Raw genomic sequence first — 16,919 nt, forward strand, 5'->3', positions numbered from 1 at the left:
AAGTAATAAACGCTTCAGCTTATACCTTAGAGCGGACATCTTAACGTGTTACTGTAATATTATTCAGCGCTTGAACAAGGCCAAAAGAAATGCTTACATTTGTTTGTATTACATTTCATAATACGCCCCACACATAACACCTAGTCCTCAGATTTCTCGAACACAATATCATAAACAACATAATATTATGTTATAAATATCTATAGGTAGTTAAAAAAACATACAAAATTATGCTTTAAGATAAACTTGAAATTTTTGTATTGCTACCGGTCCTTGATAAGTATGTAAGTATACAAAGTTTTAATTAAATAGTAAAAATCGACATACAAGAGTCCACATTAATTGTGTTACATACCAACATACAGGTGAAGCCAATATTCTTATATATAAAAATGAATCGCAAAATGTGTTGGTAAGCGCATAACTCGAGAACGGCTGAACTGATTTCGATAATTCTTTTTTTATTATATTCCTTGAAGTACGAGGATGGTTCTTATGTAGAGAAAACGTAAATATGTACCACGGGCGAATCCGGGGCGGACCGCTAGTGTATTATAAAATAAACGTCAACTATGCGAAATATTTGGTACCTACTATTCAATAGAAACCACACAAAGTCGCAGTCGTAAACTGGTCATAAAATATTCGTGTAATGAATCAGAACAGGTTAAATATCTAGACAGTGTAACTCAAGGGCAATTTTGCAATAAAATTAGCATAAAACACAATCCCCGGCTTGTACTAGGCATTCTAGTGAATACTAAATACTAATGCATCTAACATCACGACTGGTCGAGTCCCACAAGTGACCTAATTTGACTAGAAATCAGGATGTCAAAATTTATGTTTGACTTTAGTTGAACAAGTGGAAATGGTTGAACAGGTTTTGATGAAATTTTCATATGGATAGATAGATAGATGGTTAGATAGATAGATTGAAAGTGATAAATTATAATTATTATACAGTAAACAGTTAATACCTACGCAGCTTTCACGAATTGGTACTCTTCTGAAATAATAAAAAACATTCTCTGTCTCCAAAAGTTAATTAACTAGGTATCTAAATCTATGTACCTATGACGGTATTGAAAAAAATACTAATCGTTAATGAAGTTTTAAACCTTAAAAAAACGTAGGTATTAACCTGACCTATTTTAAGGTAGAGTACCTAATATTTCAAATAGCATTCTTCTCAACTACCCGCATGACTTTTTTTTATGCAACGACAAAATAAGTGCATCCAAACCTAAAGTTCCAAATAATACAAAATATAAACAACACCTGGATACAGTATTAAAAGTAATCCCACTAATGAGCCCCTTTCAGTCTAGCTCAAACGCTAGGGTTGTCAACGTGTTAATAAATATTTGTTTCTTTTTGTTATTTCAACAATATTTTTCAAAAAAAATTAAAAATACATAGAAGGAAGTATAATCTCTTATGTTAATTTTTAAAATAATAACGAAGAAATATCTGTAAGTCAATAAAATATGTGAATGTTAATGCGTTAGCTTAGTTAATCCTTTAATACTGACAATCTTACGAGAGGTTTTCGCATGAATGCAATACAGGTACCTACTGTAATATCTTAGGATACGTGTATTATGTACTGTAAGAAATAAAACGCGAAGCTAGTTTAATATTACTTTGAATGTAATAAGAATGTACTGCGATTCTACACAGCTACCTAATGGATTAACAAATCGCAGCTAGTCAACGACTATTAGCAAAGTGAAGGTAGTTGGGTCGAACGTCGCATAAACAACGTCCGAGCCCCTAGGCACGATCCGTACGATTGCGCCACGAGTCAAAGGAAAGCGGCAATTTATAGTATTCGACAGCTAAGCATGTTCTGACAGGTGACAGTGACAGCTATATTGACAACTATTCATCCACAAAAATATTAAATCAAATGTTACGTCTAACACGGCCATACTGACAAACGTACGTCCTCGTACGCCTTTTCTCGTATTACAATACAACGGTAGTTCATCTCGGGATTTCAAAAACACACTGCCTCGGCCACACTGACCATACTTTTCTACGCACTCGTTAGTAAAACAGCGACTAGACAATACCTCAACGCTCAACTCCGACTAGCGAGTCAACTCACTACGGACATACAGACGGCGACTTGACGGTATATCTACGCTCGTACGACTAGTGAAATACATCACTACGATACGTCAGCGACTAGACAATGTACCTCAACGCTCAAATCCGACTAGCGAGACAACTCACTACGGACATGCAGACGCCGACTTGACGGTATATCTACGCTCGTACGACTAGTGAAATACATCACTACGATACGTCAGCGGCTAGACAATACCTCAACGCCAGGGTTCGACTAGCGATTTGAATCACTACGAGCCAATAACATTCATCGTCAAAAAAACTCGGCACATGCTTCAGGACACCACTCGCCACGCCAGGGCACCGTATTATGCTGTGCCGCGGCTTGAGTCTTCTTTCCGTAGTCACCACAACAAGTTTCAACTCGTATCGATCACTAGGCAGGATGTTCACTACTTCGTAGGGCCCTCGCATCCCTCAATCTAATTTACCTGTGAACTGAGAGGTTTTTATTACAAACACTGGACCGCAGCCCAGATAGCACACACAATTTCTTCGATGGACTACATTCCCGTTACCCCTCGTTTTCACCAAGAAACAAGTTAAATACTAGTTTGATACAAAACTTGTAGAATACTTTTCAAAACATAATTATTTATTTTACTCATGTATTGAGACTGTCTCAAACATTCTTTCGTTCACACTTTGTAGCCAAAAAGTATTTATACAAGTATAAAACACATTCGCGTTTACACTGAAGTCTGTGACATGGTAGAACTTGTCTGATCCATTGATAGCGTTCTCACCTACAAAACACAGTCGTGGTTTAGATAAGTATTGTTTATTTTATTGCAATTTCTGTATAATACTAGTAACAAACAAGTTTTAAACTTTATCCATGTTTGTTGGATAAAGTTTTCAACATACATACTTATCACAAGTTTTTTTTAATAGACATTATAAAAGTAGGTACGACTGAATTTGTCTCGAATTCTACAAGTATTGCTACAACAAAAACAAGAGATCATAAACATGTAGGCAACTTAGATCAGGCAACTAGAAGTTTTCAACCAACAAGTTTCATATAAGTTATCCTACATGTATCAAATTTTGTATACAACATGTTTTACACATGTCTATGAGAAACGAAAACATTGCATCAAATTTGTAAAATACATGTATTATACTTTGGTGAAAACGAGGGGTTACAATAATCCACGTAACAAACTTTTACTTTACACAACGCACGAAATAAAAAAACACAAATGCCAGTTACAAAACTACGTAAACTTAAACACATTTAAAAATAGTGGGCTTGAATTCTATCCCAATTCTGATGTAAGAAATAAAACGCGAAGCTAGTTTAATATTACTTTGAATGTAATAAGAATGTACTGCGATTCTACACAGCTACCTAATGGATTAACAAATCGCAGCTAGTCAACGACTATTAGCAAAGTGAAGGTAGTTGGGTCGAACGTCGCATAAACAACGTCCGAGCCCCTAGGCACGATCCGTACGATTGCGCCACGAGTCAAAGGAAAGCGGCAATTTATAGTATTCGACAGCTAAGCATGTTCGGACAGGAAACAGTGACAACTATATTGACAACTACTCATCCACAAAAATATTAAATCAAAAGTTACGTCTAACACGGCCATACTGACAATCGTACGTCCTCGTACGCCTTTTCTCGTATTAAAATACTACGGTAGTTCATCTCGGGATTACACAACCATCCTGCCTCGGCCAGACTGACCTGACAGAACAATAACCACATCCACATGACAGTGCCTACACTCCCTTCGCGTATCTTGGTATATCTACGCTCGTTCGACTAGTGAAATACATCACTACGATACGTCAGCGACTAGACAATACCTCAGCGCCAGAGTTCAACTAGCGATTTGGATCACTACACACAATTCCTTCGATGAACTACATTCCCGTTACAATAATCCACGTAACAAACTTTTACTTTACACAACGCACGAAAAAACACAAACGCCAGTATGCCGTTACAAAACTACGTAAACTTAAACACATTTAAAAAGTATGGGCTTGAATTCTATCCCACTTCTGATGTAAGAAATAAAACGCGAAGCTAGTTTAATATTACTTTGAATGTAATAAGAATGTACTGCGATTCTACACAGCTACCTAATGGATTAACAAATCGCAGCTAGTCAACGACTATTAGCAAAGTGAAGGTAGTTGGGTCGAACGTCGCATAAACAACGTCCGAGCCCCTAGGCACGATCCGTACGATTGCGCCACGAGTCAAAGGAAAGCGGCAATTTATAGTATTCGACAGCTAAGCATGTTCTGACAGGTGACAGTGACAGCTATATTGACAACTATTCATCCACAAAAATATTAAATCAAATGTTACGTCTAACAGTACCTATAACTTAATCATGACGGAATGGTTGTTTGAAAATTGACATAACTACCACCATTATAATAGCACATAGGCTATTTTTAATTAATCTTCAACTTCGCCATTTCACTTTCCAATGCCAGTTTAACCTACCATTTATTTTAAAGGTTGGCTAGAACAATAAATTTAGAAAACTACGCTGTGGCAGCCCTGTTGCTGTCCTCCCTCAAGCGACGTAACCCAACCTAGATTTATTTGGTTCGACACATTGAAAACCGTGTCAAAACTTATTTTACTGCGAACCTGCGGGGAATTTTATATTTTTTATTCGAATAATTGAAGTTAATATTATAACGCAGTCGTTATTTTACTCGTAATGATTTCAACACCTCTTTGGTATACCTAGTGGTTAGCGCGGAAGTCTTAGGTTCTCTTCTCTATGAAAAATCATTCGCTAACAAAATTATCACGTTTGAATTAATTACAAACGATTCACCCATTCATATACGTACAAACTACAAACATACATAAAATTGTGTTAGAAATAAAATAAAATAATTTGGAAAATCCAAAAGTGCACGCCTCATAATTTTTTTTTATAACAATTAATTTAATAACATGTTTATTTAATAACAATTAAACCACATCGAATCAGACCCTGAAAAATGAAAGGGTTCTATTCCTGAGCATACTCAAGCGTAAGAGAAAAAAAAAGACTCGATTAGTAAAGTATTTCGGTCGCTATCGTGTTAACAAGAAAAAGGATCCGCACATACAGACACACGGACGTCCAAGACAGAACTTTTTTAAACTGTTTTTTAACTAGTTTAAATAACAAAAATGACATCAAAAATATCATGAACGTTAAAAATAGTGTTTTTTCTTAATATGTGTGTGTATGTATTATCTTACAAGTGCAATGTATGATACATAAAGACATTTTAAGTTTGAAAAATCAGATGTTTTGCGCGAAGTGACAGTAGTACCCACCTCAACGCTTCGCTTATGAGGCGTGCAATAACGTTATAGATACACTAACAAAATTCGCTACTGAATTTAAAACTAGCAGTAGCGCATTTAAAACCGCAAATACCCATACGTACCGGTATTCCATATCGTTATTAAATAACGTTACTCGGTATCGTTATTCGTTGCTGGTTAAAGTTATAAGTCGAAAGTGAAGGCGGGCTCGCTTCCTTAACGAGTTCAAATAGAATTTAATTAATTTTACCATGTACAGGGATAATTAACGCTTGTTTACACTGGGAGTTTATAAAAATAACGTATGTGTGGTTGAAGGGGTTTATTTTTTGTAAGATAAGGAGTCGTTAGTTGGATTATTAATTCTAACGTTGTAAATGTGAATGTATTATGTAACTGACCTCTTTGTCTGTCGGCTTCTGTGTTTTCTATCTTTTCCACTACAAAATGTGTAAGCTGTAAGTTTTTTTATACTTAAAAAATGATATTTAAAATACTTACTCCAGTCGCAATATAAAATTTATAAGTTCAATATGTTGTGTCGTACCATTTTATTCATAATTCTATGTACTTACGTTATGATTATTTACAACTATGCTCAAACTATTACCGTATCGAAAAGTCGGGTCATTGAAATCACATAACATGTCCACCACCCGTATCGTCTAATAATTTACCAAACAACACTAAAATCAGCCAGTAACATCCGAACACGCGACTCATAAAGTAATAAAAATGAAATGTTTATTTTAAATTTAGAACTGACACAACCATGACAGCTGTCCGACCATTATCCCCGTTCGAAATAAAAAAAAAAGTTAAAAACGCCGTGTTCTACCGCCTTTTTCTAAATTCAATTTCGTAACGGTCGATTAAATTCGTTCGCTTCCATATTTGTTAGATAAATAATAGAGCGTAAAAAATGTTATCGATGTTTATGTTGCAAGTAGCACGTGTTTTTGGGAAGGGAGTCGTAAAAAATATATGGGAGTTGATGAGGGCTGTAGTACGAGCGCTGGTTGGTGTAATTATGACATAATATTTTTATAAAATAGTAGGAAGGTAGATCTAATTAAAAATAATAATGATACTTAGTATTCGTGAGAAAGGCAAAGTATTAAAAATAGTTTTGTTGTTGTTACTTATAATGAACCATCAACCACGAAGTGATGTATCAGTTTATAGGTAAGTAAGTCAATTAATTTTAATTTTACACTCTTATACTATTACTTCATATAACAATAAATTTGAATTATTTTTACTGTAGTCTAATACATACCAGATACTCAAACTAAATCCTCAACCGTCTCCTGGCCTACCACTCAAGTTTTCAAATTTTTTACACCAATGTTAACTTCACCACACCTGTTAAGTTAAGTAAAACACCATTAGGGCCAAGTAAAACCTCGTAATGGCGTAAACATACACTTTACTATCTCTAGTTCATAAACTTTAAGTTATAATTAAGTTTAAGTTGGTTTTAAAACGTTTGTGTTCGATCAAGTGGTGAAACTTCAATATTGAAAGTAAGTCTAGACCTTGCAGGCATTACTTAAAAGGATTAAGGTAAATTTATTGTTGAACTTTAGACAAGATAATTATAGTTAGGTATAACTAATAACTATTATATGGATAGGTTTCTGAATTGAGATATTTTCGTAATAAGAAACTATAATCTTTATTTTTATGTTCTATTCGGTATCTCCGGTACGGCTGGATTGACAATGATGAGTTTTAACTTTTAACCAAGAATGCATTAATTTCACCAGTGAAGAAAAGAGGACAATACTATGAGAAACGACTGTTTATCATACGAGTAATGCAGAAGGGGTAATTTTAATCAACGCATTAACACAAAAGAATGCAAAACCGATGCTCTAGTGCAAACATAATCAGAAACATTAAAATTGTCACAAACATGGATACTATTAATCCCAACAGGCAAATACAATAATTTGTGGCGCAGAGTAATTACATCGGTAAACAACCGACCATTTTATGAATTTAATATCGGTACTGCATTTATCGGTAATGTCGATTAACCGATATGCGAGCTACGTCACTATTTTGTTTGAAAAACTCAAAAATATATAAACAGAGTGAAAATATTGGTAGGTAAGTCTTTGAATGTGTCAATAACTTAAATTTTAGATGTAAGTAATCATAATTTTTAAAATTTTTCATTTTGATTTGTCTCCCTCGATCAATTAAAGTAATAAGTACGTATAACTAGAAAAGCACAGATAAATCATAACCTTTCTTGTGAATTCAGCTAAAATCGCTTTCAGTTATCAAAACCACTTAAACTGCTAAAATGAGAAGTAAACAATTGAACACAACATTCTGATTTCAATTGTTCCTTAATTATACTTTAAGAAGTTTTATTAGTTATTACTGTTAAATATCCATAACTTTCGGTAGACTTAGAAAGATAAACACGGATGGACGTCACGTTAAATTCCGTGGTGACGTGCACACGCTCAAGTAAGCGGAGACAGTATAGGTTAATAATATACATTTAATTCACAGAAGCGATATGTAAATGAACCAACACCGGTTCTGATTATTCCCAGGAAATTTCGACATGCGTAGATATTTATATCAAACTTATTTAGAAGTTTTTTTTGTAGCATATGCGTCATCGCTTGCTAGAGCCATGAATAGTGGCAGATGTCTTCAAACGGTATCAGAAAGGATTGCTGTAAAAGTTTTAATTCATTTTTAACAAAATAATATAGGTAAACTCAAAATCTTGAAATCGATAAAACTGGACAACATTTAAATGGGACCAGCGGAATCATCAAAATAGGTTCACCTAAACGAATGTAAGAAACCCAAAAAAATTCAATCGAATTGAGAAACTCCTCCTTTTTTATAGTCGGTTGAAAATAAGAATTGCGAATGCAGCATTCTGCTCCCTTAATTTTCAATACAATGTATACTTGAACAATAATATAAATATGATATGAATATGACCAATGTGGTTTTTGCAAAGGGTTATAATAAGAACAGGGGAACAACAGCTATCGCCCTATGACTAGTCATTTGAAGTTCACTTGAGCTAACGCCGTTAGTACACCGACGCATTCGCGTGCGGCAGCGAAACAACGAAAAATCTGTCAGTAGTATGGCAGGTTTTCGCATATGATATGTCTCACTCTAGCACATAGATAGATGAAATAGTTGCGTCCTTGTCAGTATTGTTTCGCAAGGAACTGCGAAATGGCCATTACACAGACGCATTGCGAAAAAGTTGCGAAAACATTGCTGTTTACTAAGGTTCCGCAGATATTTCGCTACGCAGTAGTTTCGCAGAGATTCGCTGCCGCACGCGAATGCGTCGGTGTACTAACGGCGTAAGCCGCGGGAGAAAAACTAGTCATCTATCTGTATAAATAATGTCAAACAGCTCACAAATATTGCAAAATACCTATATCTACTCTAAACAAGTCGTGTGAATACATTTGTAAAAACAGCAATTTTCTTAGAATTCACAAGCTCAAGAGATAAAACGAAGATAAACATAAAAAGCCACGTGCGTTAATTATAAAGATAATAAAAGAAAAGATAGTAATTCTAAGAAACGAGAACAAAGTGTGATAATCTGTGTATGAAATATATTTCTAGATGGTAACCATTGACACCTTCTGAGAAACGACCGTGTTGAATGTACAGTTCTGTAATATGTTTATACTTAGTCTGGTCATAAGTTTTGTCACATATGTTTTATTAAATAAACAAAAAGTTACTATTATATATCTATTGATTTATAAATGGAAATTAAGCTTACATATTACTTAATAATTAGGAATAAAAATTATTTAAAATAGCCTCCAATTTTTTGCGATACAAGCTTTCAACTTTCGCGCCAGACATCTATCGCAGCACGCACCATGTCTATGTTTATTTCAGCAGCTACTTAAATAATGGATGCTTTGAGTGACTCCAAATTTGGGTGGGATTTAGCGCAGGTTCTCTCCTCTAAATATTGCCAGATTTTATAATCCAGAGAATTCAGGTCTGGGCTAGAAGATGGTCAACCTTCGTGACGAATGAAGTCAATCTGATGGGCTGCCAGTCAATTTTGGGTACTCGTGGTTTTGTGGGCAGGTGCTGAGTCCTGTGGGGATACCCAGTGCTGATTTTTAACATGTTCTGAGAAAGAGGTTTTACGAGGTTTGTAAGGACCGTATTTTGGTATACATTGGCACTTGTTTCAACACCTTTTTAACAGAAAAACACCTCTGTAAGGCAAAAATAAGGCACTCCCAGCTAAATCATCACCGATGAGGGGTGATACCTTCGTTGGACTCCATGTACACGTTGACACGCTTCTTCACTACTGTGGGCATACATTTTGATATTCTGTTTGTTGCAGCATTCCTCCACTGTAAAAAAATTTTCATCTGAAAACAGGATTTCACGATGCATTTTTCTCGCGTATCGTTTAAACAAAGCGCGACATCTGTCCAGCTTTAACTTCTTCAAGCGTGCGTAAAGAAGATGCGATGTTTTTCTACAATAAGCCCGTAGCCCTAGGTCCTCGTTAAACATCCTTTTACCCATGGTTCTGCTAAGGCTCATCTGCGGTGCCGACTATTTTTGATTTCGGACCGGATTTCTTCTTATTCGCGCACATACTGCATTAATCACTACCGTTGTCCTAACCGTACGAGGACGACCACTTCTCTACCTATTTTCTACTCTTGAATCTTCCTTTAATCGTTTTATAGGGTGATCAACAAATCTCTATGTTATTTATAAATTTTTAAGCAAACTGAAAATTGTACTTGGCGCGTAACTACAAGGATACAGAGCGAGAACAGCGACTCTGTCTTCTTTTTGCGTCTACTCCATTGTAACAAATACGTTATTCTTATAAAATGTTTCGTTTTTAAGGTGATGAATTAATTTTTCTAACATTTACGGCCCTTTTCAAACCTTCGTAATTTTTATATTATTAAAGTTGTCGTGATGAAAATTCTTGACAAGAAAGTTCAATAGTAACACAATACGTCTACCGTTTTAGAAACATGATTCCATGATATTTTCTCGATAGAAAAAAAATACAAAGTTCTCATTGTTATTTTTTTTTAATCTCTGGCATCTTCAAAATAACAAACGTAAAGTTACGACTTTTTGGATATTAACTATAAAATATACAACCTATACGTCTACCGTGTTAGAATTTTGAAATATGCGATGGTTTTGAAATAAACAAGAAATACTTGAAATTAGCGCGCGACCAGCCAATATAGCGAGAGCCGCCCTGTACCTTCCTACCCCGATCGCTGCACGAGTCATTCCCGCTACGGCCGTCACACGGGGAGCTTGTGTCGCTCGCGCAATCGTAAAAAAGGGTGACAACACGATAAGACAAAATGAGACAAATGGGGACAATAAAGAAAATAAGAAGAAGAAACATAAAGGTTGGAGGAAAAAGAATGCTTACAATTGGAACAAATTAATGAAGTAAGTTGGTTTTATTTTAAATTTGATGATAATTGTATTATAGACGATGTTTGATATGTACCCCTGTTTTAAGTACATAACGAATGTGTAAGATTTTTTCATTTATAGCATAAATAATCTGTTCAGAAATCCGGAATCCAGAAGGAAAATAAACCCACTGATTGTTCACAATGTGAATCCACTCCTTCGTAAGTACCTTTATTCAGTCAAAAATGTATGTTATCAAAGCTCTACTGGTTTTATCGCATGATTCCATTTTTAGCAAAAAGCAACAAAGTGCAAAGAAATAAAAAATCATGGTGAACTTAGTGGAAGTATGGCGGACATAATATGGAACAGGAGCTCATTGGAGTAGTATTATATTTAAAAAAAATACGAAATAATTTCAAGAATTACATTTCTTAAAAGGTGGTAGATAAGTATGTTGTATAAAGAATTTGATGTTGATATTTATTTCATTTATACTTACTACACCTGTGCGGGAAATTGCTTAGTAATAAAACAGGTTTATATTCATATTTACATAGTAATGTGAGTTTTCATTTCGAAAAATTTTGTGTAAGTATATTAAATTGAGTTCCTGGGTGATCTGGAAACACAATTAGGCCCGGAAGATGGTGCTGCAGTCACTCCTCCTAATGACATGAACCGATTTGGATGAATATTTGTGTGCACATTTCATTTTTGTGGGATGATTGGTTGATTCGCTTTCACATTAGCTAATATTATGTATTTTTGTTGTTAGAAAGTAAACTTAATTTAATGTTTATAATACATTATTATTGGTATAAATAAGCCAGTGTTCGTCTCACATTGCTGTACCTGCCTACCTACCCTACCAGGGCCTAACTTTGTTCTGGCTATTTTATTTTGATTATTTGTAATGAATAATTACAATTATAATAGAGTGCAAAAAATAAATACATGCGTCAATATATTTTGTGTTTTTTTTAAACAATTTTTTTATTTAAAAAAATGTCATTCCGACCGCGGCTTTGCCCGCGTGGAATTAGATTATATATCGTGAATCCTGTCTTATCCCACAGAAGTGTTCAGTTCGGATAAAAAGTATCCTATGTGTAAATCCAGGCAATTAGCTATATTTTATCAAAATTGGTAATGTAGTCTTGACGTGATTAAGTAACAACTAACAAAAAAATATACAAATTAACATCCAAAGTTTCGCATCAGTTTTACTGTATTAGTGATATCTTCCACTCTTGACTTTGACTGAGAAGAATTAGGGTTTATAACTTCTTTCAGAAATATTACCTTTCATTTCTGGGCATGACGTAATATCTACATCAGCATCTAATTCTATCTAAATCCATTCATTAGTCCGCGTTATTGAGTACCATTTCATTTTTTCAGAGTAACAATATTTTTTGTTATTTTAAAGATTATTTATAACCTGTATTATTTTGTAATAAAGTAAACATTACGAAATAATAATAATTATTAATAATGTCTAAGTAGTTGTTGAAAAGAAGATTATTTGTTTATAAGCAAGAAAATAAAACCAATAAATCAACAATTAAATATATGTAGGTATAAGAATATTATAACTGTATGACGACTCCATACATGTTTGTCCCGAGTCGGCCAGCGGCAGCGCGGCGAGTTTGCAAGAATGACTTCGCGCACACCCGCGTTCGCGATAGCGAGCTATTAGACTCCGCCCGCCAAGCAGTAGATTTTTTTTTGTGTATCGTCTTAAATGTGTAAAATATTCAAAAATCAAACGTGAAAATTAAATTTGCGGTAAACATTAAAAATTTGAAAATCCGTCATAATGACAGAACTTATGACCAGACTAGTTATTTAGTACGTTGCGTGATTATTTCTGAACAAGCGTAATACGAATATGTATTATTCGTATTAGATATACGAGGTGTATATTTTATGCTATGTATTGCAAAGGATACGTAATATAACATAGTAAATTGTTATTACCTCCCTAGTACTGAAATAATTGTTAAAAAAGACATTATATACATATTATTATATACATCATCACATAAAGTATTCGTTTAAATCCATAGGATTATTTATTTTATCCTGACTATGGCTATTGTTGTAGGTAGGTAAGCGTTAAGTTTTAACTAATTTTCTTTTAGCGTAAATACAACTTATAAACTTATTTTGAGATTCATGTCGTTAGAAACGTCATGATCAGCTAGTTATGTACTTATGTCTTCTCAAATACCGATGCAGATGTCATTTAAAATCTTCATCATCATCATCTGAGGCTCTACAGCCGCGAGTGGCTGTGTGTGACTTGGCCTGGTCCAGTATTTTCTTCCAGACCTCTCGATCCTTTGCCCGGGTTCTCCAATTTTTCACACCTATCGTTTTTAAGTCCTGTTCCACGCCATCCAACCATCGGAGCTTTGGTCTTCCTCGATTTCTACGTCGTTCTATTCTTAGATCGTACTCGAGTTAAAAATCTTCTAAAAACGACTGTTTTTACTTATTGTTTAAGCGAATAAGAATTTGTTCATGATATCTCCTTGCTAACATAATATTTGCAATGAAAGATCGTCCTCATTCGATAAGACGAAACTTGGCCCAAACTCTTAATGGGTGTAACGCAAATTGCCTTGGTGTAGGATCTTATCGTGTTATCAGTAATTCCATGTTTCACATTTCTGAATATAATTGTTATAATACGCTTAATAATTTTATAAATAAACTAGCGGTCCGCCCCGGCTTCGCCCGTGGTACATATTTCGCAATAAAAGGTAGCCTATTCTTTCTCAGGGTCTAAGGTTTATCTGTGCCAAATTTCATCAAAATCGGTCCAGTAGTTTATGCGTGAAAACCATACATACATACAAACTTTTCCTCTTTATAATATTAGTATACATAAAGGTAGGGACACACGTTTGAATGATCGTGTGAAAGCTTGAAAGTGTTTGATCGTCAAGGAAATGTTAATAAATAATACAAATATTTTAAATGCGAAAAATTGTCACATTTTTGTTTGTTACTCTTTCACGCGTAAGAGCACTCAATGAATTTTGATTTTAAGATTCATCCTTGGAAATGATGAAGCGCGCGCAAATCCACGCGACATAGCTAGTACTCTAGTTACTCATTCATGTAAATTGTAAATGTCATACGTTGCATAAACTTACATGTATGTTAGTCAATCACGTAAAAACTAGTAAACCGACTTTATAGGAGGTAGGGAGGTGGCTAATAGTGCGGAAAAGGTCAAAGGGAACGTTGTAGGGATCTCAATGTGAGACAGTATGAACGTATAATATTTTAGATCTTTATTCGCTTTAAACAATGTTGTGCTTGTAATATAACAATTGAATTGATATATTATTGTTAGTTTAAAAAATGAAACATCATTACGATATCTCTACTTAGAATTATAATAACATCACATCGCATTAAATAATATTATATTCAGTATTCTGTAAACAAGAAAAGTAAGTTATTTATTTACGTAATATTGAATACATAATAATGTATTTCTGTCCAAATAGCCTACAATGGAAATTCAGTCTATTTCTAATACGTCAAAACATCACATATAGCCGACCGCGGTGTTGGGCGCCCGCCAAATATCAAATAAACGCCAAATGTGTATTTATTTTATATTCGCATTGTTATTGACCGAAGTGAGTGAAGAACGAAAGATCTGTAAATATGGAGCGTAACGCGTAACGCTGGTTCGTTTTTTAAATGTCAAAAACGAATTACATAAATGTATCGATGTTAAAGTGATTGTTATGCAATAAAAATTATCATAATCATCAGTATTTTTATCGTGAGATCCAAATATAAACTATAGCGACAATAAATAATACAGATTTAACTAAGTAAGGCACAATTCCGTTAATTGTCAGAATAACAAAAGGAAGCCAAGGCCCAAAATTGTATGCAATCTTTATTAAAAGATGCTATCGTGCTTGTATTATCAAAGATAACTTTCCTTTCTTTAATCAAGCCGTCACAACTCTATTTATAAAAGCAATTTATTTGGACAATGACCGAATGATTTGACCTTCGTTGAACCAGTTTGCGGTTTCCTCGTTTTAATATCGTTCATTCATTGTTCATTCACAATTATTACTTTAACTAGGCGACGTTTTGAACGAGACAGCAACGTCCTATTTCCCTTCGGTTTGAGAACAAAAGATCAAACGCTTTATAGAAATGAATAAGAATTTCTTTATATTATTAGGTCAATGGAAAATTGGAATGTACGTTTTGCGTGGTTGGTATGTAGGTAGTGCAATTAAAAAGTAAAAACATTATAGCTTCCACATAGGTACACGATTTTATTCGGCAAATTAAAAACCTTATTTATTTCCTACGGTTTGTAACTTTTGTAAGCGAAGTGTAATTTCAATTTTTCAGTACTTACCTATGTTTCATTGTTGCTTGTGTGATTAATATTCCCTAGGTATTGAATGAATGGTACTTATCTATCAATTTCATCCATATAAGTTTTAATCGTATGAAATACCTTTGCCTACTTACTGAGAACTAAGTCTTCATTGATAAGGTAAACGTTAATAATAGTAATGGCGATATGTAACATAATAAGTACCTATGTATCAAATATTTTGAAATTTTGTAACATTTATACCTACTCACTTGGTAACATGAGTAATCGTTATGGTTACATTAGCATCATTTTACGCTGCTTGAACAAGGTTATTAAACATCTTAAAGTATACCTACATATTTTCAGTATGATGATATCATAAAACTTTTGTTTATATCATAGAGCCACATCAAACCGTTTCCACTCTAGCTAATAATGTAAATATTCAAGGAAGGTTAGTAAGTTTAGATACGCAAGGACGTATTACCAAATTGTTACCCAAACTGTATTATACTTATTACTATTTATCTTTATCGATTATAATATCTCTAAATATATGGAATCAATATACAAATTGTTCACACGTAAAAATTTAAACAAAGATTTGTTTTCATTCAAGCTTGTAAACGTTGTATGTTTCAACCGTTTCTATTTATCGCAATGCCCTTGAAATTAGTCACTAGATCTTGTTTACACAAGACGCAGTAATTCGACGTCTAATCCGAGTATAACGTCTATAACCTAACATTTAAGATAAACGATAATTTCACGTACCTCGAGTTCTGAACCGGCTTGTGCGGCGAATGTTTCCAACTCAAAATCACATTAGTACAACAAACACGTTTGTATCACAACACATTTTGCACTTCATATACTCGCTGATGAACAGAATAGTTGAAATATAATACACGTCACACTAGTTTTGTAAAATTACGAACAACAATACGCTCGGACGGCGAGACGAGCGACACAACCACTCCCTGCAAAGGCTGGTAGACGACTGAATGCGAGGGGAATAAGGAATGACTGATCGGGGAGTGAACGAGCCGCGAGTGAGCGCATGTACTGCGTGCGTATAGTACGAAATAGTTTATGTATGGTTTTCAACTATTGCTGTGAAAAGTATATTAAATTGAATTATAATAACTAAAAATACACTTAATAAATTTCGTTTAATAATAGAAAGGTAAAGGTAAATGATTATCCGTTTTAAATATAATGTGAACGCAGTGAAAGGTTTCAGTGAACTTTTACTTACCTAACAAGTTTCAAATAAATAATAAACCAATTCCCGAAAATATTAGTAGGAATTAACTATTATAAACTACTAGCGGTCCGCCCCGGCTTCGCCCGTGGTACATATGAAAAATAGATGTTGGCCGATTCTCATGGTGGCAGTACACATTGGGCCAACGTGTTGGGCCAACGGGTTGGGCCAACGTGTAGAGAGCTACTTGGCGGTATGTTGGCTTCATTAGCCTAGTTGGCGCCAATATTGGCAGGCCAACCGAATGTTGTCGGTTTTTTGTGCACACATCAAAGGATCTTGGCGCGCTCCACAAACAGCGTTCACACGTTGGTGTCTTGTTCAGTTTGTTGTTACTCGTCAGCGGAGACAGTATCGTTGCACGTCAATGAAATTTATGTTTAACCATGTTCCGATAG

General features: G+C 34.5%; 1 protein-coding gene across 1 annotated transcript in view; it reads right to left on the reverse strand.

Moving 5' to 3' along the window:
* LOC149910043 (uncharacterized) overlaps nucleotides 1–16,252 on the reverse strand; it is a 234,439-nt gene extending 218,187 nt beyond the window's left edge. Inside the window, exon 1 of the mRNA XM_090110118.1 lies at nucleotides 16,029–16,252. The gene's annotated coding sequence lies outside the window, so the exon portion shown is untranslated. The remainder of the gene's footprint in view (nucleotides 1–16,028) is intronic.
* Between the last annotated feature and the right edge of the window lie 667 nt (nucleotides 16,253–16,919).

Source organism: Colias eurytheme, chromosome 2 (genome assembly GCF_061535395.1).
Source record: "Colias eurytheme isolate Ceu_HAF_F1 chromosome 2, ilColEury1 Martin Lab GWU primary, whole genome shotgun sequence".
Classification (NCBI taxonomy): Eukaryota; Metazoa; Arthropoda; class Insecta; order Lepidoptera; family Pieridae; genus Colias; species Colias eurytheme.